The sequence below is a fragment of the Lissotriton helveticus genome, chromosome 1_1 (genome assembly GCF_964261635.1).
Source record: "Lissotriton helveticus chromosome 1_1, aLisHel1.1, whole genome shotgun sequence".
In the NCBI taxonomy this organism is placed as follows: Eukaryota; Metazoa; Chordata; class Amphibia; order Caudata; family Salamandridae; genus Lissotriton; species Lissotriton helveticus.
Window position 1 is genome coordinate 227132258 of NC_136057.1, and position 17375 is coordinate 227149632.

The window sequence follows — 17375 nt, forward strand, 5'->3', positions numbered from 1 at the left end:
GAATGAAAATGCAGCAACTAGATCCGATGACTCTACATGCTCCTCCTCTATCGGCCAGTATGACGTCAAGAACGAGACGATTTTGGAGCACGACAAATCTCATAGCAGATTGCTCTTCGGTTAAGTTACCTAGAGCAGAGGCAGTCTCATTCACTACTGCTTCAAGGGTTCTGGTCAATCTACGTATTAACTTACTATTCTGGATAGGGCCTATAAAGAAAAAGAAACCTCTATTGAAATCTGTATATTGTTCTAGAGCAGTTTCAGTTTGATCGACAATCGGGGACTCGATCTCCCTTCTATGTCTAATGTGTACTAGATGTGTGTTTCTATGATAATCAGATGGGGCTAGAAAAACTGGTGGCAGTAGGAAAGCAATGTAACATGTACCATCCCAATCGAGGGGCAGACGAACATATGCGGTCTGACCACAAACAAAATATGAATGACCTGAGGCTTTGAAAACAGATTTCCCACTGTCACTATACTCGACAATAGTAGTACAATCACTATGTCCTACGTGTGCGGAACCATTCTTTCAGACACATAATTCGCCTTTGACTGGTAGTACTGAAATAGCAGGTAAGTCTGGAGTAGGATCAGACTGAACATTCAGGACCATAAAATTCGAAGAATAATTACCCAAATTATAAACTTCATTTTCTAGATCTAACCCTGTTCTATGGGGAAGACCTTGCTTGTCTGGAAAACATGTACTGTTCAAAAGGGACATATCAGTTGAAGATGACGTTAACATGGACCATGCTCCACACGAACCATTATGTGAAAACGGATAAGGAAACAGTGGCAGAACTCCCTTCGGTGTCTGGAAAGGGGGGAGTCGACCACACACCCAACAATTGGTGGCATTGCTGGTCTGGTGTGAATAGTGTAACATTCTTATAAATGTATTATTTCTCATAGCAAGACGATAGGATAGCTCGTGAGGAGGCAGATCACTGAATGTGTGCTCTACTGTAGCATTAGAAAACTTATTTACATGAGAAATTGGGAAACATAAATGCAATGCATAACTTGTGCAGGTAACCATCAAACTCAAAAATAGAAGAAAACATAGAATAACGATACATCTGATAGAGTTTTGACTAACTCTCTCACTATGGGGGTCTATCTCATACATGTCAGAAACCTGTCTAACCGTTTCACCCGAGGGGGACTTAGACAATTAAACTGGCTGACTTATTTTACTAGACCGGAGTTTCTTTTTATACTCTTGCTGCGGAGTTTCCTCTAACAGGGGAGGCTTGGAATCAAAGTTTGTCCTTAAGAATAGGGCAGTTTTTAGAATTCTGGCAGTCCTTAAAAATGTTCTCGGTAAACTCTTTCTTCCGAAGTCCATGAAATTTCTTGACGTGGGACAGGTGCACCCAGCCTTTGCGGCCTTCCAACTTCACGGCCGTGCGGGTGGTCAGAAGAACTAACTTCGGCTCCTTCCAGCGAGGCTCCAGCGGACTTGAACGATCAAAATTCCGGACAAGCACTAGACTTCCTGGAACGATTTCATGCGGTTTCACCTCGGTATTGTCTGGAAATGCAGCGGCAACCTGTGAACGACAAGAGTGTAGGGCAGACATCAAGGAAGCTAGGTAATCTGTCAGCATATTACTGGAAACATCTGTAATACTTCGGGGTCTAGGTGTACCCCACATGTTCGGGGGGCGGCCGAATACGACCTCATAAGGGGACAGACCTGATCTGGAATGTGCGACCATGCGCATATAGAATAGGGCGACTGGCAGGGCTACTAGCCAGTCTACACCTTTCTCTTTACAAATTTTGGCAATACGGATTTTCAAGGTTTGATTATGTCTCTCTACGAGACCGGCTGCTTCAGGATGGCGTACACAATGGAACTTCCACTGGTACCCTAACAGAAGGGAAACATGCTTCATGAGTTCAGATGAGAATGGCTGGCCGTTATCAGAATACACGACCCTAGGGAGTCCATAACGAGGGAAAAATTCACGAACCAGCTGCTTGGCAGTGGTCGCTGCTGTGTAATCTGGAACTGGATATGCCTCTGTCCACCTGGACAAAGCGCATACAACTACAAGGACATACTTGAAACCTCGACATCGCTCCATCTGAATATAATCCATCTGGAGGACTTCAAAAGGGTGGTCAGGAGGCTGGAATCCACCTTGTTCCACCGGGACACTTTTACCTGGATTGAACTGGCAACATATCATACAGGTACGGACTTTCTGCTTGGCTGCAGCTCGTAAATGCTTGTTGAACCAAAGGTTCTGGATACTGTCTAACATAGCTTTTTCTCCTAAATGTGCAGGACTATGTGCGGTATTAATAATGACTTGAACCATTGAGTCGGGGAGAAACCATGTGGCTTTTCCCTTCGTCAACCATCCCTGATCTGTCTGGACCCCTCCTTGTTCGGACCATTTCTTGATTTCTTCAGGAGTAGCATGTAACTGTATGTCTATGATATCTTGTGTGGGATCCTTAACTGTCATACATGTAGTCGGATCTGGAGTGTGTGTCAGTGTCGTGTTAACTGGAATGTCTGGAGTCTGAGTTGTGAGCTTGGCTGTTCGATCTGCTAGATCATTACCTTGGGAAATAATGTCAGTAACTTTCGTATGTGCTTTGCACTTCATGATAGCGATAGCTGTCGGTAAATGTATTGCATCTAACAGAGCTTGAATGAGGAGACCATGCTGAATCTTGGTTCCATGAGAAGTCATAAAACCTCTTTCTTGCCAGAGCACTCCAAAGTCGTGTACGACTCCGAATGCATAACGTGAATCTGTGTATATATTAACTTTCAGGTTCTTGGCACGTATGCAGGCTTGTGTCAGAGCGACTAGCTCTGCTGCTTGAGCAGACAAGGTGTCAATACGGTATGTCTCTATAACTTCAGTGTCAGTAGTCACTGCATACGCGGCTACTAGTTCTCCTGTACTGGTTCTCATACATGAACCATCCACATAAAGTGTCAGGTCGGGATCTGGTAATGGAATATCTGTCTGGTCTTGTCTTGGCTTTGTCATAGTGTTAACTACTTCCACACAGTCATGTGTGGCAGGATTTGAAGTAACTGACGGTAACAGTGTAGCAGGATTTAGAACGTTGCAGCGTCTGATTTCTATGTGTGGCTGGAACAGTGTCAATTCATAACCTGTTAAACGTGCAATTGTCAAGTGCTGAGTCTGTGTTCGGTTTAAAAGAACCTCCACGGAGTGTGGAACTTGTACTGTCAAGGAGTGTCCTAATACTATGGAATCACTTTGTCTGATAGCTAGTGCTGTGGCTGCAACTGACTTGAGGCACGCAGGCAGAGCCTGGGCTACTGGATCTAATGTGCTTGAAAAATAAGCACAGGGCTTGTATTGTCCTGCTTGATCTTGTGTAAGAACAGATAATGCTGTACCATCACGTTCTGTGACAAAAAGTGTAAAAGGCTTACTGTAGTTCGGTGTTGCTAGAACAGGAGCTTGGCATAAGGCTTTCTTTAATTCATTAAAAGCAAGTGTATGTTCAGATGTCCAAGGGAGGACAGTCGATACGGCTGCCTCCTGTGTCGTTAACTGTATCAGTGGCTTGGCTAGAAATGCATACTGAGGGATCCATTGTCTGCAATAAGAAGTGAGGCCGATAAAAGCTCGTACCTCCTTCTGGGTCTTGGGCTGAGGAAGACTCGCTATTAACTGGATACGGTCAGGTGTCAACTGCCTACCCCTCTTGGACAGTAAGTGGCCTAAATAGATCACTTGCTGGACACAGAATTGAAGCTTCGAAGGGGACACCTTGTGCCCCATCTCGGCTAGGAAATACAAGACTGTAAGTGATGCTCGCTCGCAGTCACGTTCAGAACGGGCTGTGATCAGTAGATCATCGACATATTGGAGCAGGGCAGTGTCAGTTGGCATGTGAATATTGTCTAGTTGTCTCTTGAGTGCTTGACTGTAAATACTAGGACTTTCTGTGAAACCTTGAGGAGCTCGTGTGAATTTATAGCTCCTTCCATTTAAACAAAATCCGAAAAGGAACTGGCTGTCTGGATGAATGGGGACACTGAAAAATGCGTTCTTGAGGTCTATGACAGTGAAAAATGTAGCTTCAGAATCAATGGCTGTCAATAGGGAAGAAATATCTGGAACAACTGGGTACTGGGGAATGATACATTTATTGAGTTCTCGAAGGTCAATCACTAATCGATATACTGGGGGTGCATTTGGATCAGTACGTTTCATGACTGGAATGATAGGAGAATTACATACATTGGAGTCAGTTTCTACAACTACTCCTTGAGCCATGAGCTCGTCAATAATTTTGGATAAGGCTGCTACAGCCTCAGGTGGCAATCTGTACTGTCTGATTCGTGGTAGGACTATACCTTGCTTGAGAGTCACACGATGGGGTGTGATTTGCATAAAACCAACATCAGTTGGACCTTGTGCCCATAAATGCTGCGGAACATTAGACAATCTTGGATCGAAATCTCGTAAAACATAGTGACCCTTAAAGTCACGCAAAAACAAACGTATTCCCTCTGGGGAACAACATATGACTGCACCTAATTCTTTCAATGTCTTAATACCTAACAAATTTTCTGGACATGACTTCGTAAGCAATAGATCAGTAGTTCGGGACAATGGACCTACTTCTAGAGTAACTGGTTTGGAAATCTCGTTAACTATTGGCTTTCCTGAAAATCCAAGGGAAACATTTCTAGAGCCTGAGAGCGGAGCCCCTGGAACCTCGTCATGACTGATAGTAGTCCTACTTGCCCCTGTATCAATCAGAAACTTTCTGTCTTTCCCTAATACTTGACTGTGAACATAGGGACCCTCTTGATCTACAGGAATCTCGATGAGAGGCAAGCCTACCTCCCTCTCTAGGCTGTTTCATGAGTACGCTTGATACTCTGGATACTCGGACTGTGCATACTGGTACATCTGCTGTGTAACATGCTGTGTTGCAGCTATAGGCTGCGGTACTGGAACTGTCTGTTGTGCATTCTGTGGCTGAGAAGTCTGTGAAACCTGTTCTTGTCTAGGCGGACGTGGTCTTTCTTTAGTCTTACCAGTGGCTATATTGTGTTTCAGAACTGCACACTCGTTTATAAAATGACCTGGCTGTTTACAATAATTGCATGTCCCTTTAACGGGAGCTGCAGAATGACTGGCTTGATTCGTACCCCTCTTCTGACTGTCTTGAGGAACAGATTGTGCAACTAATACTTTCATTTTCGTGTCTTTCATACGTTTTCTTTCGTGTTCTTGCTCTTCTCTGATTCTATTCTGGTGATACTGGAGCATCTGAAGCATTTGTGACGGAGTATTAGCTTGCCAGGTACTTTCGACTTTCAAAACTCGGTTTTTAACTTGTGGACTTGAATTCTCGACTAGTTTAGTAACAAAAAGATGAGGGTATGACTCGCTACTCGTCTTCAAACCACTGTTAATACTAAAACATTTCTCGAATCTAGAATAAAAATCACTAGTATCTTCGTCTTGTTTCTGTTTACAGGCTGAGATTGCATCCCAGTCTTCCTTTTTCGTAGCTAATAATCTTGGCAAAACTTGTATTAACAGTTCAGGTAATTCTTTACATTTCTCTCCTAGACCGGTACCTGGTACACGTGTATTTTCTTCAGCTTCTAGAGCTGCCCAATCTATCTTTTTCTCTCCCACCTCCCATTCCTTTTCTTTGAGTTTTTCATATATGCCCGCAGGCAACAGGACTTTTAAAATTTTAATTATATCTGGATACGTGTATTCTCCCATACGGAGCATGTCCTTCAATTCACGGTGGAACCCTGCTGGATCTTTGTCGTGACAGGGAATTAACTTTTTCATCTCTAAGAGTTCCATCTTTGTGATAGGGGTATAAACAAATACTCGTTGCATTTCACCATCTGGTGTCCTAACTGGATGTACTTCTCGTAACGGATGCTGTCTATCTATGTAAAACGGTTTACTTTCTGGAGGTGAGACGTGAACAAAATGCGGATTCAGAAACGTTCTATATTTGTGGCGCTGTTCTAGAATGACACTAATTAAATCGGTACCTAAACCTTTCCATTTATACTGGAGTAACTCGTTCAGGATATCATGTAACGGGCCTGGATCGGAATGTTGACCCTCATACAATGTAATGAGGTGTTGGATCATATACATACCCACCAGTCGCTGCTCGGCTGGGGGCAGTTTCAGAAACATTTGTGCCACTATTTCGTCTGGAAAAGTGGTAGAATCAGTAATCCATCGGACTGCTGATCGGGCTAGTTCTTGTTCATGCATAGTACTTAATTCACTATAACCGATTCGTGATTTCAGAATTTGATCGGTAGCTTGAAATACTTGTTCTAGAGAGCCTTGTTCTGGTGCTGGAAGATGAGAGACTTTCTTGTGTTCTAGGCGTAAATGTCGGTCTGGAAATCTAGATTTACCTACATACGCTATTCTGGCGGGATTCTCGTCGTCTACCTCTTCAGTAGAAGAGTCATTTTCTTTCTCGCTTACTAGAGCTTCTTTGCGTTGTTCGTGTAACCTTATTATTTCTTTACGTATTTTCTTGTACATACTCTCTATACTATTGAGTGTCTTGTGCTTACCCTCGGCTATATTATCACTCCACCTTGTCAGAATTTTCATTTCGTTCGGATCTTTAGTCGGGGAATCTTGTTCCCTAATTAAACAGTTGATCAGAAACTTTAATAACATGAACTGGGTCTCAGCTTTCCTGAGAGACATGACTTCACCAATACTTTCTGGATCTTGTCCTGTACGAATGAAACGATACATTCTGTCTAGATCTTGTTTCATATTCGGTAGGGTGACCAAATACTCGGACACCTGTCTTATACGCACGGAATATATAACCATACCATCCTCGCCTGGAACTGGATCATAACAGCATTCAGTAAGAGCTCGCCTGATATCTGCAATGGACTGATATTTGGGCGTACGCTGTAATGCACGTTCATGTAACTCGACTACCCCTAGACGTCTATTTGGCGGCGGGGTACCAGGAGGACCTCCTCCCGCGGCCCCTAAACTGGAATCGCCGACTGATACTGTTCGTGCTGGCAAAGTGACTGATGTAGCGGGTACTTGTAATGTAGGCTGAACCGGGGGTACCGTAACAGGTGCTGTAACGGGTGCCCCGGTGGCTGGAGGACCATGAATTACATTATTTACAGGAGCTGGCGGAACAGGATTTGCATATTCTGGGACTGTGTCGTCCAAATAGGACGAGAGAAAAATATCAGCTGCGGTCGGTTTGTGGCGTAGCTTAATCGGAACTAATGGCGGCGGAAAATTACATGGTGCTTCCGGGGTTGCTTTTGGCAAGCCCTCGGCAAGAAGAGGATACATACCCTTAATAAGGGCATTCCTCTGTCTGTCTGACTGTTCGGTTTTAACTCGTTCACCTATTTCGATTAATTCTCTTTCTTGGGCTCTTTCTAAGGATTCTCTACTTAATTCTGACTTTCTGATTTCTTTTTCTGTTCTTTTATGAGATTCTTTGCGCCATAACTCGATGGCATCTTTCTGTGACTGTCTGGCTTTCTTTTTCCATAATGCTTCCTCTACTCGCATGATGCACTCGGCATCCCATGTGCCTGATACAGGCCATCTATACTTTTCCTCTAACTGTTTGGTGTACTCCACCCATAAATCTAGATATAATATGGCACTTATGCCATGCTTTTGATACATAAAATGACCTGGACTGTCCCTAGGCGGGACAGGAACTGCCTCTTCTAACAGACCTTTTCTAGTTCTTAACTGACGTAACTTGGAGAACAGAGGCATGGCTAAACTGGAGTCTAGATACAATACAATACACAATGAACACGATGATTACTGGAAAACACCACTTTCATACCACGACATTGAAAACACATTGAAGAACATTTAAAATAACAGTTCGGACAAAATACTACCTGGAATACTGAAAACAGAATACATGAATTTCTCGAGAACAGAACTGACTAGAACAGAAACTAGAATGACTAGATGCACTGCTAAAACAGCACGAAACTTACCGGTCCCATAAAGAGACACGTCAGGACCCGCGTCCACCTAGGTGAACACTTCGTGTTGGATCTGCGTACCCAAACCCACGGACCAGAGACAAATTAATTGACCCTGTCTAGATACTACCCCAGCAACGGTACTCACCGGGCAGCAAGAACGGAAGGCCTCGGACTGGACTGGACTGCTACGACGACGGACGGACGAACCTCGGACTTCTGTTACGGGTGGGCCTCCGGATACCTCGGACCTTGGACTCTCGGCTTGGGCTCTGGTCGGGACTCGCCGCGTTCCTCCACCGCCTCGTCTGGATGCTGGACCGCAACCTCCGTCTCCTCCGTGGGCCTGAGGGATACTTGAAGCAGAAATATCTGCACGTGCACGGTATGGTTCCGTCACGGCTGCAGAGGATCAGGGGGCTTGCGTGGCTTCACCGGCGCGTGGGGAAAGGGCAAGTCCCTATTCGGGCGCCATTATGTGGTAAATAAATAATTAAATACCTGATCTATTTTTCGGAATAATTAATTAACAGATAGCTCAATAAATAAGAGTCAGGATTCGAGGTATCTTGAGTTTGCAGGTTTTAATACGCATAAAGGACAGCAACAGGACAACCTGCACGGGAATAGGATGGCAGGGCCCGGCAGCTGCCGGGGCAGGATCTGGGATGAGCGCGCTAACTTTAATAACAGTACATAACATATATATACTAAAACAATTGCATTAGAGTTCATACAGTAGGCGTAGCAGTGGGCGTAGTTAGTAGCAGTCGCGAAAGATAAGGCTGAAGTAGGTGTAACAAGAGGCGTTACAGGGCGTATACATAGACATGTGATGTAAACGTAACAGAATATGTCATAAAAGGGGCGGAAACATGGAGGGGGCTACCTAAGGAGCCGGGACCTCTGCCCTAGCTGGCAATGACGTGTTACTAGGAGGAACTGGGGCTATGACTTCTGTGCTAGAAGGGGAGACTATAGTCTGGAGAGTCAGAGCGACATGTACCTAAACACTATCTAGTATCTGATGTTTAGAGAACATGTTGATAGAATCCAAAAGCTATCAGGGTAAAGGCTAACAGACTCTAAGACTGGTGCATGCATTATTCTACATGTAGTGCGTGTTGAGGAATATTAAATGACCATTAATACAGTATTTCTCTTACATGGAGACGTAAAGGCTAGACCATGATGGGAACTATTGATGCGATTCAGTAGCTTAGGAATGCAGAGAAGGAGAGCTGGACTGATAACTAGAATCATAACATACTCTTGGCAGACAGAGAGGCAGAGCCAGGCCGAGCCGGGCACTGTGAGGCAGGAAGTAAGTGAAGGGTCAGGGATACAGGTGGGGGCTGTATCGCTCCTCGGAGAGGGTTCAGGAGACAGGAGCTGAATCTGAGTCCGGGCCCTTTTGAGGCCTAGAAACAGGGACTTTTACTGAATTAACGTGCACACTGTGAAACATGGCAACGTAACTTTACATAGGCCTGATATTCGTTGTATTCACGAAGACTGGAAACTGGCATACTGGAGATGGACACAACTGTGATTGCGTCTTTGATCGATCATAAGGGAATGCATATGCATATTAATCATGCACATATAACATAAGATGGGGAACACGTAGGGACACAGAACATGGCAAAATTTACTTTTCCACAGTCTGACACTAGATCAAGATGAAAGTTAAAATCTCCTAAGAGGGTGAAATATTTATGATCTGCAGCTAACTCGCTCAAGTGATGGAGTTGCGAAAGGAAGTTTGGGCGAGAGCCTGGAGGTCGATAAAGAAGAATACCTGTGAGTGATTGGTTGGTGGTGAGAATAATCGTAAAGGCCAGAGCCTCACTGCTTGTATGTTTGAGGTCGATGGTCTTAACACGGAGGCAATTGCGTTATATGATTGCAATCCCCCCGCCTTTATGGGCAGCAATACGATCCTGCCTATGAACACGGTAGTCTTTTGGCATAGCGGCCTTAAAGTCCGGTCCTGATGCATTGTCTCCCCAAGTCTCAGTCACAAATAGAAGATCGATATCATGGGTGTTAAGCAGCTCCAATACATCAATTTTGTGACAAGGGAGCGAGCGGGCATTGACAAGTGCCGCATGTATACATTTCCGGGAGGTTTGAGGGATGAGGGTTGGGATGACCGGGCTCTTATTAATGCACTTAGTGCATAAAAAAGGCCCCCCAATAGGGTCCGCTAATATGCATATCGGAGGCTCGTGATCTGTCTGTAAGGTCTTATTGAGATCACGAAGTTCATTAGCGGTGTAAACTAACCTTTTAGAAGATAGACATGTAAGGGGGGTGGCCCTGGGCTCGGTCCAGGCTTGGACGGGCGCAGAAGATAGGGACACCATCCAACGTCTAAAGAACAACCCTTCCATCATTATTAAACCAGCCGACAAGGGGGGAGGCATTGTCCTTCTAGACAAAAAAGATTACGACACTGAATACCGCAGACTGCTGAGCGACACCAGAAATGACAAAAGACTAGAACAAGATCCCACTGATACTCTCCAGCACACCATCCAGACACTAATAAAGAATGCCTGCGATGCAGAACACATCTCCAAGCAGGAAGCAGAGTACCTCTGCCCCAGAAAGTCAGAGTACCGTACTTCTACACTGTTCCCAAAGTACACAAAGGCAAAACCCCCCCACCGGGCATACCCATAGTGTTGGGCATCAACTCCGTCTTAGAGCCCCTGTCACGCTACTGCGATTTTTTCCTCAACCCGCTAGTGCAACAGACGCCTAGCTATATCAAGGACACCAAGCACTTACCACAAGTGATCAATAACACAGAATTCGACACAGAGACACAACTCCTGGTAGGACTGGACATTGTAGCCTCTATACCAGCCTGCCCCAGGACGCCACCTTAAAAGTACTCATTGACGTCCTCACGGAATCACCATGGCCGTACCACACCCCCAGGGAATTCATCCTGCAATGTGCCACACTGGCACTGAAGGAGAACTACTTTGAATACGAGGGATCCTTCTACCTCCAGACCAATGGAACATCCATGGGCAGCGTCTTCGCCCCAAGCGTGGCGGGCCTTTATGTCCACCATTTCAAACGTACGCACATTGCTGACTGCACACATCCTTATGCCAACCACATCCTCACATGGCGCCAATATATTCACGACATCCTTGTGATATGGCAGGGTTCACAAACAACCCTAGATCAGTTCCTTATTTGGCTCAATGGCAGAGATCCATACTTGAAGTTCACCAGCACCATAAGTGCAAACCAACTTGCCTTCCTAGCCCTAAACATAACAGTCAAAGATGGCAGACTGGACACCACGACCTACTATAAACCCACGGCAAGAAACTCCTTACTCCACTTCACAAGCTTCCACCCTCGCCCGCTAAGGGAGAACCTCCCCTTCGGGCAGTTTTTGCGTATACGCAGGAATTGTAGTGACATAGCAGACTACAAAAAGCAATCCTCTGAACTATCCAAGAAACTGGAGGCACGTGGCTACCCACCAGCCATCATCTCCAAAACCAAGAAAAGGGCCAGGAATCAAAATAGAGAGGCCCTCCTTGAAACCATACCTAAAGAAGAGCAGGAGCAACCTAAGACCTGTGTCACGAGGTACAACACAGCCTCCAATGAGGTAGCCAAACTCATTAAGAAAAACTGGAAGATTCTAAATTCCGGCCTGAGACAGTGGGATACACTGTGATTTGCTTACAAAAGATGCAACAACCTGAAGGACCAACTAGTGAGCACCCGTCCCAAAACGCAGAACACACAAGAACCTAACACTATTCTGAACGCATGGGGCCTCCCTAAAGTCACTGGATATTACCCCTGTAATGAGTGCAGTGTGTGTCATCTAACCACCCACTCCAAAACTCTGGCACTTGAACCCAACAAAGTGTGGACACAACGCAGCTACACTAACTGCAATTCACAGAATGTGATTTACCTCCTCACCTGCTCCTGCGGTCTCCGCTACATCGGCATGACTACCCGCAAAATACGGACTAGGGTCACTGAGCACAGAAGTACTATTAGGTGCATGAAAAAAATTAGTAAACTAACCAACCACTTCCTCACCCATGGCCATACTCCTAATGACCTCACATGGACCGTCATCGAACAACTCCCTGAGCTGGTAGTAGACAATGAGAAAAGACTGCTAAGCAAAGAACAGCATTGGATCTACCGCCTCTCCACACAAGCAAAAGCCTAAACGATGCGATCCCTTGGAACTCGGTCGCATGCTGACTTTTTCGCATAACCAGCATACACTGGCTATCACCAGTGCCTAAGTACTCCTAATTCAGTTATTTAAGTCATTTTATTTACATGACATGAGGCCCTTTACCTAACTGATGCCTCCAGCCCCCACTTATGCCCCAATACAAACCGGGTTGTGATACACTGCTTTTCACAGCCATACCAGCCAGGTTTATTCAACTCCGGTCACCGCACTACCTCCCCCCGCGTCACATCATGATGAGCATATGTACCAATATACTGAAGCCCAGGTATGTGCATTAGTTATTACTACTTTAGACCACGGACTACCTCGCCCATGTGTGAAATATCTGGTCATTCATCCGAATGCAACTGTCAAAATGCATGGCAACCTTTGCGCACGTGTTGGTGAAAACGTTCCCTCACTCTTGCTATTGTTAAACCGCATGCATTGGTAACACGTTCGGTGACTCACAAAGTCAACCTATTGACGCTGAGCTACCCATTGAGTACCGCGCATGTCCTGAACACACAGTTCATAGCCTTCTCATCTCCGCACACGCGCAGTAGTAATAGACAGACTCGCGCATGCACAAACAGTCAGCGTCTGACTACCGCATATGAGCATACAGCCACCGGCACACACGGGGAAGTCTTTCTACCGTTACTCCCCTCTACAGGTGCCGATCGTTAACTCAATTAACAGGCATATATAAATGAGCAAGAGATTCCAGCTCATTCTACCGGAGTACGAGGACGGCGCAACAGGTACAAGGCAGGCTCTGACCAGAAAGGCTGTGAGTATGACAATCTCCAAGCAACCAGTGTGGGTAAGTGCTTTTCCTCCTTACAGGTCTCTAATCCCAGTGGTCAACATTATTTTCCAAACAGGGTCACTCCCTTACCGCTTCACTATAGGAAGCTTTGGCTGCTAAATTTCAGCGTAAGAACCATTACTTACGCCTCATCACACTTTGTACCTTATTCATATGTGTGATACCCGTGTTTTAGCTACACCACGCCTAACTAGATACGATTTTCACCATTATGGTACCACCAGTACCATTAAACCTAAGCCGACCATAGTCTACCCACCATGCACTTTAGTTTCGGCTTTTTTTGTGTATATGACTATGTGGCGATACGCCAATTGACTCTCCTCTCCTTACATGTTTTGTCTGTGTCTTAAATGTTGTATGTACAGGTATACATGAGAAGGGAATCCCCCTCTCACACTTAGAGAAACACCTTAGTGAGTGTAACACATAGTCTGGATTACACTCCCAAATCCTTTTATAACTTGCACTAACACTATTTTTAATAGGTCCTGAGGAAAGCCAGATTAATCTAAGGCACTGGCTCAAACATGTCGACCAACTGATGGATGTAGGGGGTGGTAACTCGCCACCCTAACATCCCCAAGCCTTATTTTAACCGCTGACGGCGGCCCAGTTATTACAATTTAATTTACCCTCGGGTACTGGGACCCTCGCCAAGTCGTTTTAACTGACATTTCACTAAAACACCCCACACTGCACTCTCAGTAATATATCAGCTCCGCTGTAATCAGGCGTCGTAGCACACCCAGGACACATTAGGTGTTACTGGGTGGGCCCGATGATGAAGCATGCCACCAACTAGGCTTCATGAACTCACCAACAAGGTGCCCATGACAATACTAACCAGAGTCCTGTCACTAATGGTCATATCGAGCTAGTCTTCTTTGATAATACAGGTTAGGAGAGCTCACATTAGTAGGGCTGAACATGATTATGAGTATCAGTGAATTCAGGGCCGAAGTAATTTAACTAAAATCGTTAATTCTAGAGCTCAAAGAACAGGTTAAACACCTACTGGGCACAGATTCATTAAACATGCATTTCCCTGATCAGTCTTTAGTTTTTATAACAAACCCTACCACACTCCAGGGTAGTAATGCCTCTCTTGAGCCCATGAACAATATAACCCCTCTGAGGTCCATTTCCCCACAAAATCCACCAGTTTGAAAACCCAGAAACTAGTAGGTAGTATAGTGAGTAGAAATAAAACACTTGCAGTCGACAACAAACGTTATCCTAGTGATAGGTGTGAGTTGGCCCATTGTCCTGCCAAGAGCATCTTAAGGATAAATGTGCCCAAAATCTGGTCACATGCTAAATATGAAGATCATAACTCCATAATCAACAAATTGATCCATTGGATCAGAAAAGTTAGGGGGTGTAGATAGGTTATCAGAAAAGACATCCTATGGGCAAAAAGGATAACAATCATTCCTCCCAAATGGAATTGATCAAACTTCACTTGAAGGCTGAGAACCTGGTACATAATCTAATAGATCTTGAGGCAAGGACATGCTCACCCTCACTCACCGGTATACAGATGAAATACAAACCCACTGGTACGTCTCTGCCCCAAGTCCGCAGAAAGGCATGGCACTCTGTTGGGTTCAGATTCAACTTTAGCTCATATTCATTGACTGGCACTGCTAGTATCTACAACTCACATGTCACCCCATCATAGAGATTTGGGGCCAGATCTAGGTGGCCCAATACCGGTCGGTAACAGCCGAAATTACCGAATTTCAGCTGTTACCGACCGGTATTGGGCTTTTGAGATGTAGGAGGCCAAAAAAGACCGATTCGGTAAATACGAATTGGTAATTTACTGATTCGGAATTTACCGATTCGGAATTTACCGAATCGGTATTTACCGAATCGGTAAAGAAATGGCAAAACATGAGTATTGAGATGTAGGAAACATCTTAAATACCAAATTTCATGTCGGTCATTTCCATGGATTGAAAGCAGGTGGTAACCAGGTGCAGGCTATAAAAAAGGCCCCAAAATGCAACAGTGTGACCAGTATGGTGGCATTCTACATGATAGCAAGGCGGCTACAGCTACAGGCAGCAGGAGAGAGGGTTTGGCCAAGGGAGGAGCAAGTCTACAGGCAGCGGATAATGCTCTTCCAACTCACTGAGGCAGAGATCTTGCAAAGGTCCGGTTACGCTTGACCCCTTACATGCGTTTTTACAGACGGACCCTCCCAAACATGCAGTGTCTCTTCTCTATAAGCACATACAGGCTGCAAGGCCACCCTGTGCGATCAGGGCCAGACAGGAGTGGGACAGCGACCTAGAAACCACACTGACTGATGAGCAATGGGAAAGTAGCATACGGAAGCCATCACAGGGAGTAATAGATTGCATCTCATACATTTTAAGTTCCTGCATAGATTGTACCTCACCCCGATCAGACTACACAGATTTCATCTTAGGGAAGACGACAGGTGCATTAGATGCGGCAGGGACGGAAAGGACTTTCTTCATCTGGAATGGAGCTGCCCCCATGTAGCAACCTTCTGGATGCACACATTTGAGGGATTGTCAAACATGTTAGGAATCCAACTAGACCGTTGTCCACTCGTAGGCCTCCTAGGACTGTCCCAAGATATCAACACTCCACACAATGGGCTTGCTCTTGACGAAGCGGCAGGTGGCTTGCCGATGGGGAAGAGGGCGCATGCCCAAATTTAAATGCTGGATCCTTGAAGTGATTACATGGCAAGATAATCTGGATTTCTACGCAGAAATGTTACCTGTGAAATCCCGCCCAAAAGATATTTGAAGCCCACTTACTACTTACCTGTTAGCACTAGACAACGTAGCTGATACGGGAAGGGAGGGAACCACCGCAGAGGCGGAAAACAATGTCATACCTGGGGGGAGCCTCCCTTGACTCCCATCAACAGGGCTACATAGGAGTTTGCAATGTGTTGTTGCTAGGTGGGAAGCAAGAATTACTAGTAGAAATGCTGCAGAAGTCACTATACCAAGAGACTGGAATGTCAATACAATAGAGCGTTATACGAGTTGGAGGGGGTGCTCTTGTGTACTGTAAAATCTGTCTCCACTTGCATAAAGAACTGTCATTATCTGCACTGTATGTTACTATTTCCTTCTGATTGCATCACCGTCAATGCTGCAAGGACTCACGTCAACCTCGGGGATCCAGGGGGGAGGGGGGGGAGTTATTCTTACGATGATGTTGCTACAGGAAGGTGGCCCAATATTGATGTAACAATGCAATTACTGCTTTGCTGAAGGTGTATTGCACTGATCTACCGTACAATACTTCAATAAAGGTTTTTGAAATTTAAAAGAAAAAAAAAGAGATCTTGCAAAGGTAGAGCCTACACCCACAAACCATCCTGGACTTGATCAGGGACCTGCACCCACTTTTGGAGCACCCAACCCCAAGGGTGCACGCCATCCCACCTCATTTGCAGGTGCTCTGTAGCCTACACCTGCTTGCATCTGGGAGTTACCAGGGCGTGATTGCTGCGGTAGGTGGGGTGTCCCAGAGCTGCCTGTCCCGTTTCTTCCGGAGGTTCCTAGACGCCATGATGCAGAGAATGCATCACTACATCTGCTTACCTAACACACACTCGGAACTGCTAAAGACCAAGACTGACTTCTATCAACTGGCACACTTCCCACACGTCATCGGCTGTATTGATGGCACCCACATCTCAATCTGCCCACCTGCTGGCACAGAGTACATTTACAGAAACAGAAAGTCCATCCACTCAATAAATGTGCAGGTGATCTGCGACGCTGGCAACATAATTACGGACATTGTGGCCAAATTTCCAGGGAGCACCCACAACTCCTACATATTCCAGAACAGTGGGATCTACACACGCCTGTCTGCTGGAGAATTTGGGGAAGGATACCTGTTAGGTAAATCACTGTAACACACCCTGATAATAACTGCAGCTGAATGTTGGAAATGATATGTAACTAATGCCATTCTCTTTCCCACTTAGGCATTAGCGCTTATGCTCTGAGGTCCTTTGTTCTCACTTTCTACATGAACCCATCAACCAGGAGTCACAGACATTACAATGTGGCACACAGAGCAACACGCAATGTTGTCGAGCGCACATTTGGACTCTTAAAAAGCAGGTTCCACTGCCTACACAAGAGCGGAGGTGCACGTCAATACACACCCATCATCTGCTGTAAAATCATTGCAACCTGTGCCATGCTGCACAACCTTGCCAGCAAGAAAGGCACAGAAGTTGATATGACTTATCATGAGGACATTGTTGATGGAAC